Source organism: Vicia villosa, unplaced genomic scaffold (genome assembly GCF_029867415.1).
Source record: "Vicia villosa cultivar HV-30 ecotype Madison, WI unplaced genomic scaffold, Vvil1.0 ctg.001359F_1_1, whole genome shotgun sequence".
Lineage (NCBI taxonomy): Eukaryota > Viridiplantae > Streptophyta > Magnoliopsida > Fabales > Fabaceae > Vicia > Vicia villosa.
This window is the reverse complement of record NW_026705589.1, coordinates 230,757-237,982: the sequence shown is the minus strand read 5'-3', so window position 1 is coordinate 237,982 and position 7,226 is coordinate 230,757.

The window sequence follows — 7,226 nt, the reverse complement described above, 5'->3', positions numbered from 1 at the left end:
TTAAATTATTTATTTTCTTTTATTCAACTTCGTACCCTAATTAGGGTTCGTGAAGATCACGCCCTACACTGATTTTTATTTTTCTTTTGTGTATGATCAGGGTTAGCAACATGATTCGCCCCGAGTGCGCGCCTTCAACAAACCTCAAAGATAAGTGTTCTATTCTATTTAATTTTAATTATACTTAAATTAATTTACTTCTAGGGTTTGCTTTGCCTTCACCTATTTTCTGCTTTGTTTCAGGGTCAATCCTAAAGGCGCCTAACAACCATATCAGATCAAATTCGAATCGAAGCTAAGTATTCCCTATTTATTCATTATTAATTTATTTTTCTTTCATTTTATTTACGTTAACCCTGATTATCTTCGAATTAATAATACACTCACGCCTTATCCGTTTCCTTGTCTGTTCTAATGATTAGAGTCAATGTTTCTGACAAACCCTTGCCCTCAACCCTATCGGGCAAACACCAAAGCTAAGTGCATTCTCTCTGTTTTACCTTTAATTCATTATTTTATTTTTCTTAATTAACGAAGTCTGCCCTCGAGCCGATTATGCACTCACCTTCAATTTTCTGTTTCTTCTTTCTTGTCAGGTTTATCAATTGCCAAAGCTACGTCATTGGTAACCCTAAACCTCATTTTATTTTATGCCTTTTATTATTATTACTTGTGTCAAACCCTATTAAGGGATCCGCTGGTTACAATTCCCCTCTCCTCCGCTGGTTACAATTTCCCGCCCCCTTTATTGCTTTATATTATTATGTACTGCGTGGTTAGTAATTTAGGGAGTGCAACTCTGAATCAATTAGAATAACTAAACACAAGATAATATATCCGAATTGAATCACGTGATTGTTTCACCCACGCACGCTTTTTTGGGTAACCCTCTCTGTTGCCTTGTTGCTTGTTGCCTTTGTGTTTTTGCAGAATAAGCCACGTCCCTCGAATACGAGGATACCTCAGCCATGTTGCCTCGATTAAAGGTCATGGTCCCTAATGATGCTGCCTTCGATACACAAATGACCTCGACCCTCGGATGTTGCCTACGGAAAAAGGCTGAGGTATCTTCTGGCTGCCTACGAAAATGGCTTATTCTGATCCTTGCCTTAGGCTACCTGCCCCTCTATGGCATGGGACAGTCTTATGGCAAAGGATGCTTCGATGACCCTTCAACCTCCAAACGAAAGGCTTCCTGCCCTCTTATGGCAAGGATAGACCCTTTTCATTCTGAAAGGCTAAAAAGAGACCTATCATCTGAGTTTAAGGTAATTGCCCCTAATTGCCTTGCAATGCTCAAACCTTTTTATTATATTCTTTCTCATAATTTTTCAAAAGGGCAACGCTTACTCACAAGCTAAAGTCCCTATATCTACTTTTTCTGAAAACGAGCAAGCAAAGCAATTAAGAGCCCATGGAAAACCATGGATGCAAAGGGTGCCTTACACCTTCCCTTTGCATAAATTACCCCCCGAACTTAGATTTCTTTAAAAAGGTTTTTTTTCTGTTTCTTTTTGCCTTTCCGAATATTGTTTGGATAAAATAAAAGTCGGTGGCGACTCTTGCTATCCGCGACATTTCGATTATAAAAGTCAGTTCACCGTATTACAGAACTGGCGACTCTGCTGGGGATTTTCCGATTAAGAGGGGTTACCTTAAAAGTTTAGGATTCACTTAAATGTTTTCTATTGTTTGTTTTGCTTGCTTTACTTTTGCAGGGCTGTTTTGGGTATTCTGTTGTGTGAAAGATCCTAACCCGGATCTGAGTACCTTAGGTATGTGGCATGAGATCAGGGAGACTATACGACATGTATCGTTATGGTTGAACTGGTGGCCACCGTTAGTGCGACGCTTTGGTTTGTCCTGATGGCCCTTGAATCTGATCGAGGAGACATTTGGCTACCGCGTGGTGTCATGAGCACTAATTCGCCTTTAGAACCTTAGTCGAACTTGACTTTGGCTTATAAGAAGTAGTGAGATGGCTGGCTTCGGATTCCTGACTGAAGCCGGTTGATACTCGATGCTACACTCATTGAGATTGGACTCAAGGGATGCTTTTGGCTGGCCGATTGAGTGCTATGTTGAGACAATGCCCACGAGAAAGATCAGGGATATGAGCACCATAGAACCTGGTTACTTTTTAGGACAGGTTGAACCAACTAAACGAAAGGAAGAAGGGTACATACCTATGAACTTCATGCAAGCCTACCCTTAAGGCAATTGTGTGACTTGTTTGTGTTTGTTATCTACTTGGCATCATAACATCATAACATCATAACATCATGACATATCATAACCACTAACAAATTTCAAGGACCGAGAAATTTATATTTACACTATTTTGTAGGACATGGCTTTTTCTACCAGAGATTATGTACGACTCAACTTTGTAGGGATACCTTCTGAGCTTAAGGAGCTCGCCTTGGAAGTCCCTGGAGACTCTAAGTTTGCTGAAAGACATGGTTATCTTCTTCGACTGGTCACCTCTCAATTTGAAGAAGATATGATGAGAGTCTTATGCCAATTCTTTGATCCCGAACATCATTGCTTCACTTTTCCGGATTATCAGTTGGTACCTACTTTGGAGGAGTTCTCAAACTTACTTGGTGTACCTATATCTAAGCATCTGCCCTTTACTGGATTGGAAAGCACTCCGAAACTCGAGACTATTGCTGCTGCACTTCACCTAAAGAGATCAGACATCGCCTCCAACTGGGACACCAAGAATGGAGTAGAAGGTCTCTCAGCCAAATTCTTATTTGGAAAAGCTCGACAATTTCTGAAGGCCATGAGCTACCATGCTTTTGAAGATGTTTTGGCTTTATTAATATATAGTTTGGTTTTGTTTCCTAATCCTGATCAATTCATTGATGTGCACGCAATCAAGATTTTTCTGACTCACAACCCCGTGCCTACGCTACTTGGAGATATTCTACATTCCCTTCACTCTCGTGTCATGAAGAAGCGAGGGACTCTTATGTGTTGCACACCCTTGCTGGCGAGGTGGTTTATTTCGCACCTTCCACGCTCAGTAGTCAGAAACGATCAAAAGATGCAATGGTCTCGAAGAATCATGTCACTTTCTCACTCAGATATCCGTTGGCATGTTATGTCTCAAGAGTACGTCACTATCATCGATCATTGTGGGAAATTCCCTAACGTGCCTCTCCTTGGCATTAGAGGAGGAATCACCTACAATCCTTCATTAGCCCTACGACAATTTGGTTATGCTCGAAGGGATGGTCCTCATCACTTGCTCATTGAAGGGGTTGTTTTCAACTATGAAGAAGATGTTCATAATCAACGCCAAGAGTTCATACGCGCTTGGAACAAGGTGTACAGGGTGGATAGCAAAAGTTGGGGGCAAAAGAACTCCCTTCCCTCGGAACCCTATCTTAGATGGGTACGCACTCGCGCTCAACATTTTGTCATGCCATATCCTTATGTTAGACCTGTGATTGTTGAACCTGAATGTGAAGAAAAGGTTCCTTTGGTTGTTCTCCATCCAGACATGCCCACTGATCTAGAAGAATTACAAAAGTCATGGGTTCAATTGAAAGGAGAAAGGGATACTTTTGAGGCTCAATTCCGCGCCAAAGAGAAACAAGTGTTAGAACTCACAAGGCTACTTCAAGCAGAACAGAACGTCAACAACTTCATCGGATCAAAGAGGAAGCGTCCATGGGAAGCTTGAAGAAATTCTAGTTTATTGTTATTATTATTCCTAGTTGTTTACACATTTATTTTTGTAAGCCAAAATGGCAAAGAACCATAGACTAAGATACAATTTAAATTATTATTATTATTAATAAAGCTTGTTCTTTCTTTCTTGTTTAAAGTAAATTTAAATTTTAAGGTCCTTGAAAACATTGCATATGCATAATCATATCATTCATAAACATCGCATCACAGGTTTCATAAAAGCCAATACCTCATCTTTCCGCTGTTTATTTCAGTAAGAAAGATGGATCTCGAACAATCTGTCAAAAATCTTCAGGCTCAGAATAACCAGTTCCAGAAAATAATCTTTCACTTAGCCAAGGGGCAAGAAGAATTAAAGGCACTTCTGTCCGAGAAGGAGAAGGACCAACAAAGGGAGCAAGGTGTGCAAGATAAATGGAAATCCAAACCTAAGCGATCATTCACTCCGTTGCACATGCCGATGTCTCAAGTTCTGCAACAACTGCTCAACCAGAACTTGATAACCTTATTACCTTCATATTCAATCCCTACAAATCCTGCTCCTGGGTATAAGTACCATGCGAGATGTGCTTATCATTCGAATAGCCCTGGCCATGACACAGAGGATTGTGGACCATTGAAGCATAAGATCCAAGACTTAATTGACAACAAGATCATTGACTTCAATTCAACTGGGGGGCCTTACATGGCTAATACCATGTGTAAACAACAAGTTGGGGAAGCTCTGATCTCCACATCAGCATCACAACCACAACATAAGCATAACGCGCCTAAAAGACAATTCACAAAGATCAACATGACTTTGGCTGAAGCGTTGCAACAGATGCTGAGGAAAGGGCTAATGACTTTGAGGGATCCTCCTCGGAATCCTAATATTTCGTCTCATCAGTATAATCCTAATGCAAGATGTGCTTACCACTCCGACAGCATCGGACATGACACTAACGATTGTTGGCTACTGAAGAATAAAATCCAAGACCTCATTGATGATAAGATGATTGATTTCAATTCACCCGAGGAATCTCATGTGGCTAATGCTGGGAACAATCGGAAAGGTCACAATGAACCCAACCAATCTGTAGGGACAATTCTGATCTCTACACCGGTTCCACAACAAAGATGCAAGTCAGGAGCACCTAGGCGTCAGTTCACGAAGATCAACATGTCACTGGCTCAGGCATTACAACATTTGTTGAAAGCAAACTTGATCACTGTGAGGGGTCCTCCTGTAAAGCCCAACACTTCCGCTCCCAGCTATAAGCCCAATGCGAGGTGCGCATACCACTCCAATAGCCCTGGACATGATACAAATGATTGTTGGCCATTGAAGAACAAGATTCAAGACATGATCGATGCTGGTGAAATTGAATTCCCTCATCCCCAGACTCCTATAGTGATCCCTGCTCCCAGGCACAATCACGACAAGAATGATTAATGTCATAGTGGATGAACTTTAGATCATTAGATTTACTTTCATTTGCAATTTCTATTCTGTTTGTTTAAACATTCAAATTATGATAGACATTATTTGTTTTAATAATCATCATCAGTGCATTGCATATATTTGTCTTGAATAAATTATCTCGTTATCACTCATTTTAAATTATGTCTTTATTCTGCATATGTTTTTGTGATACTCAACTCCTGCTAAAGTTGTATACCTTTTGAGGGAGGATGACGAAAATGATACCGCAACCTCATACAATATGCTTTTGAACGGACTATGCTGACGATGTACAGGCATTGTTTCAATTCCTAAACAGTGGAGATATAAGGATGGTAATCCCTCGTCAACCCCTTTGAGCCTAAGGAGTAGAAGTTTCTTTTTGTACGAAACACCCGCATTTTTAACCTGGGGCAGGGTAGTTCTCAGTTATTTTGGCTGTGCATTCTATTTTAAGAGAATCACTCAGTACATCTTTCAACAAAGGTTTCAATCACAAGCGCTCAGCCGCACACATCAAAGAAGTGTCGGAAATGTCAATCAAAAGACAATGACAGTTCATCAATCATCAAACAAGGCAGTCAATATCTTTCAAAAAAAAAAATGGAAAAAACATATATACAAAGAAAAGCCTGCTAAGTCAAAAATCAAAAAGAAGACTTAGGCAAAAATCAAGGCGTCCCGCTGACTGTAAGCTCCAAAGAGACAGTTCAGGCAAAAGTTAGGGATATCAAAGAGATGAAAAAAAGAAGTCAATAAATTCTTGAACAACTCAAAGTTGCGACTACCACAAGGAAGAAGTGACTGCCATCTCAAAAGTTCTCTCTGCTTATGAACCATCATCGTTATCAAAAGCGCAAATCCAAAAGTCTCTTGGAACCTGAATGCATAAGTTGAGTTGACTGAGCTTAGGACTGAAGTTCATCACGAAGAGGGGTGGGTACAATCAAATTTTGAGCCATTATCCTTTGTTTCTTAAACCGTGAACCAAGCCACGTTACAACCCTTGAAAGTCCTAATTGAAGCATGGTTAGTTCGAAAGCATACTGTCACCAAAAAAAAGGTATCCTGACTCCTTAAGGTTTACCAAAAACGAGGAGTCGGTATTTCATTCTTACAAACATTATTACAAATATCATTTTTTTTACAAGTGTCGTGTTTTTGCATCTCATGTTTTAAAGGTTTTTCAAAAATTCAAGACAAACGTATGCATTGCATCTCATGAATTCATTATTAAACATATTCTGCTACGTAATTTCAAATGTTAGCATCGGAATAAATTTGCACAGGGTATGGCTAATGACTGAAAGTTATCCCAACAAACAAAATCACTCCAAGAAACCATGTCTCTTACGTATACAAGGGGAATGACATGTTTTGCCCAATCAATCTGGGGCAATCAAGTCAAGATTCGAAGAATCTCTCAAAAGTCAAAGGCATTCATCCCAAGTGGACGTCAAACTATTTCCCGATCAATCTGGGGCAATCAAGTCAAGATTCCGAGAAACTCCCATGGATGCTCGAACAATCAGGAGCATACATCCAAGTATATCTAAAGCTAGTCCCCAATCAACATGGGACACTGTCTTGAGCCTACGATTACTGGGGGCATGTCGCCCATAGTTCATATCCCGTAAAGTCCTCGCGAGGCGAATCTTTCCACAGTTCCTACTAACTGGGGCAAATCTATGCAAGTCCAGTTTGACATCTTGATCAATACTCAGTGGTGTGTCCTAAATCAAATGGTAGTTACTATAATACTGGGGGCAACTTTCAAGACACCCACATCTCCCCACAGAGTCGGGTTCACAGGATCGTATTCCCACAGAGCAATCACTAAGAAGACGTCTTCCAACAACAAAGGCATGGCTCCCCAACACGGTTTACATCCCTGTTTTCTCTTTATCCCCAATCAGGAAATATCAAGCTACTGATCATCCCAAAGCAGAAATCATAAATCCCCAGCTGAGCATCTTCAAATAAGATCAAACATCAAAATCACGAAGACATAGAGATTTATTTTCTCAATCAAGACAACATAAATCATATTCACATATCATATGTCATAAACATATTTTGC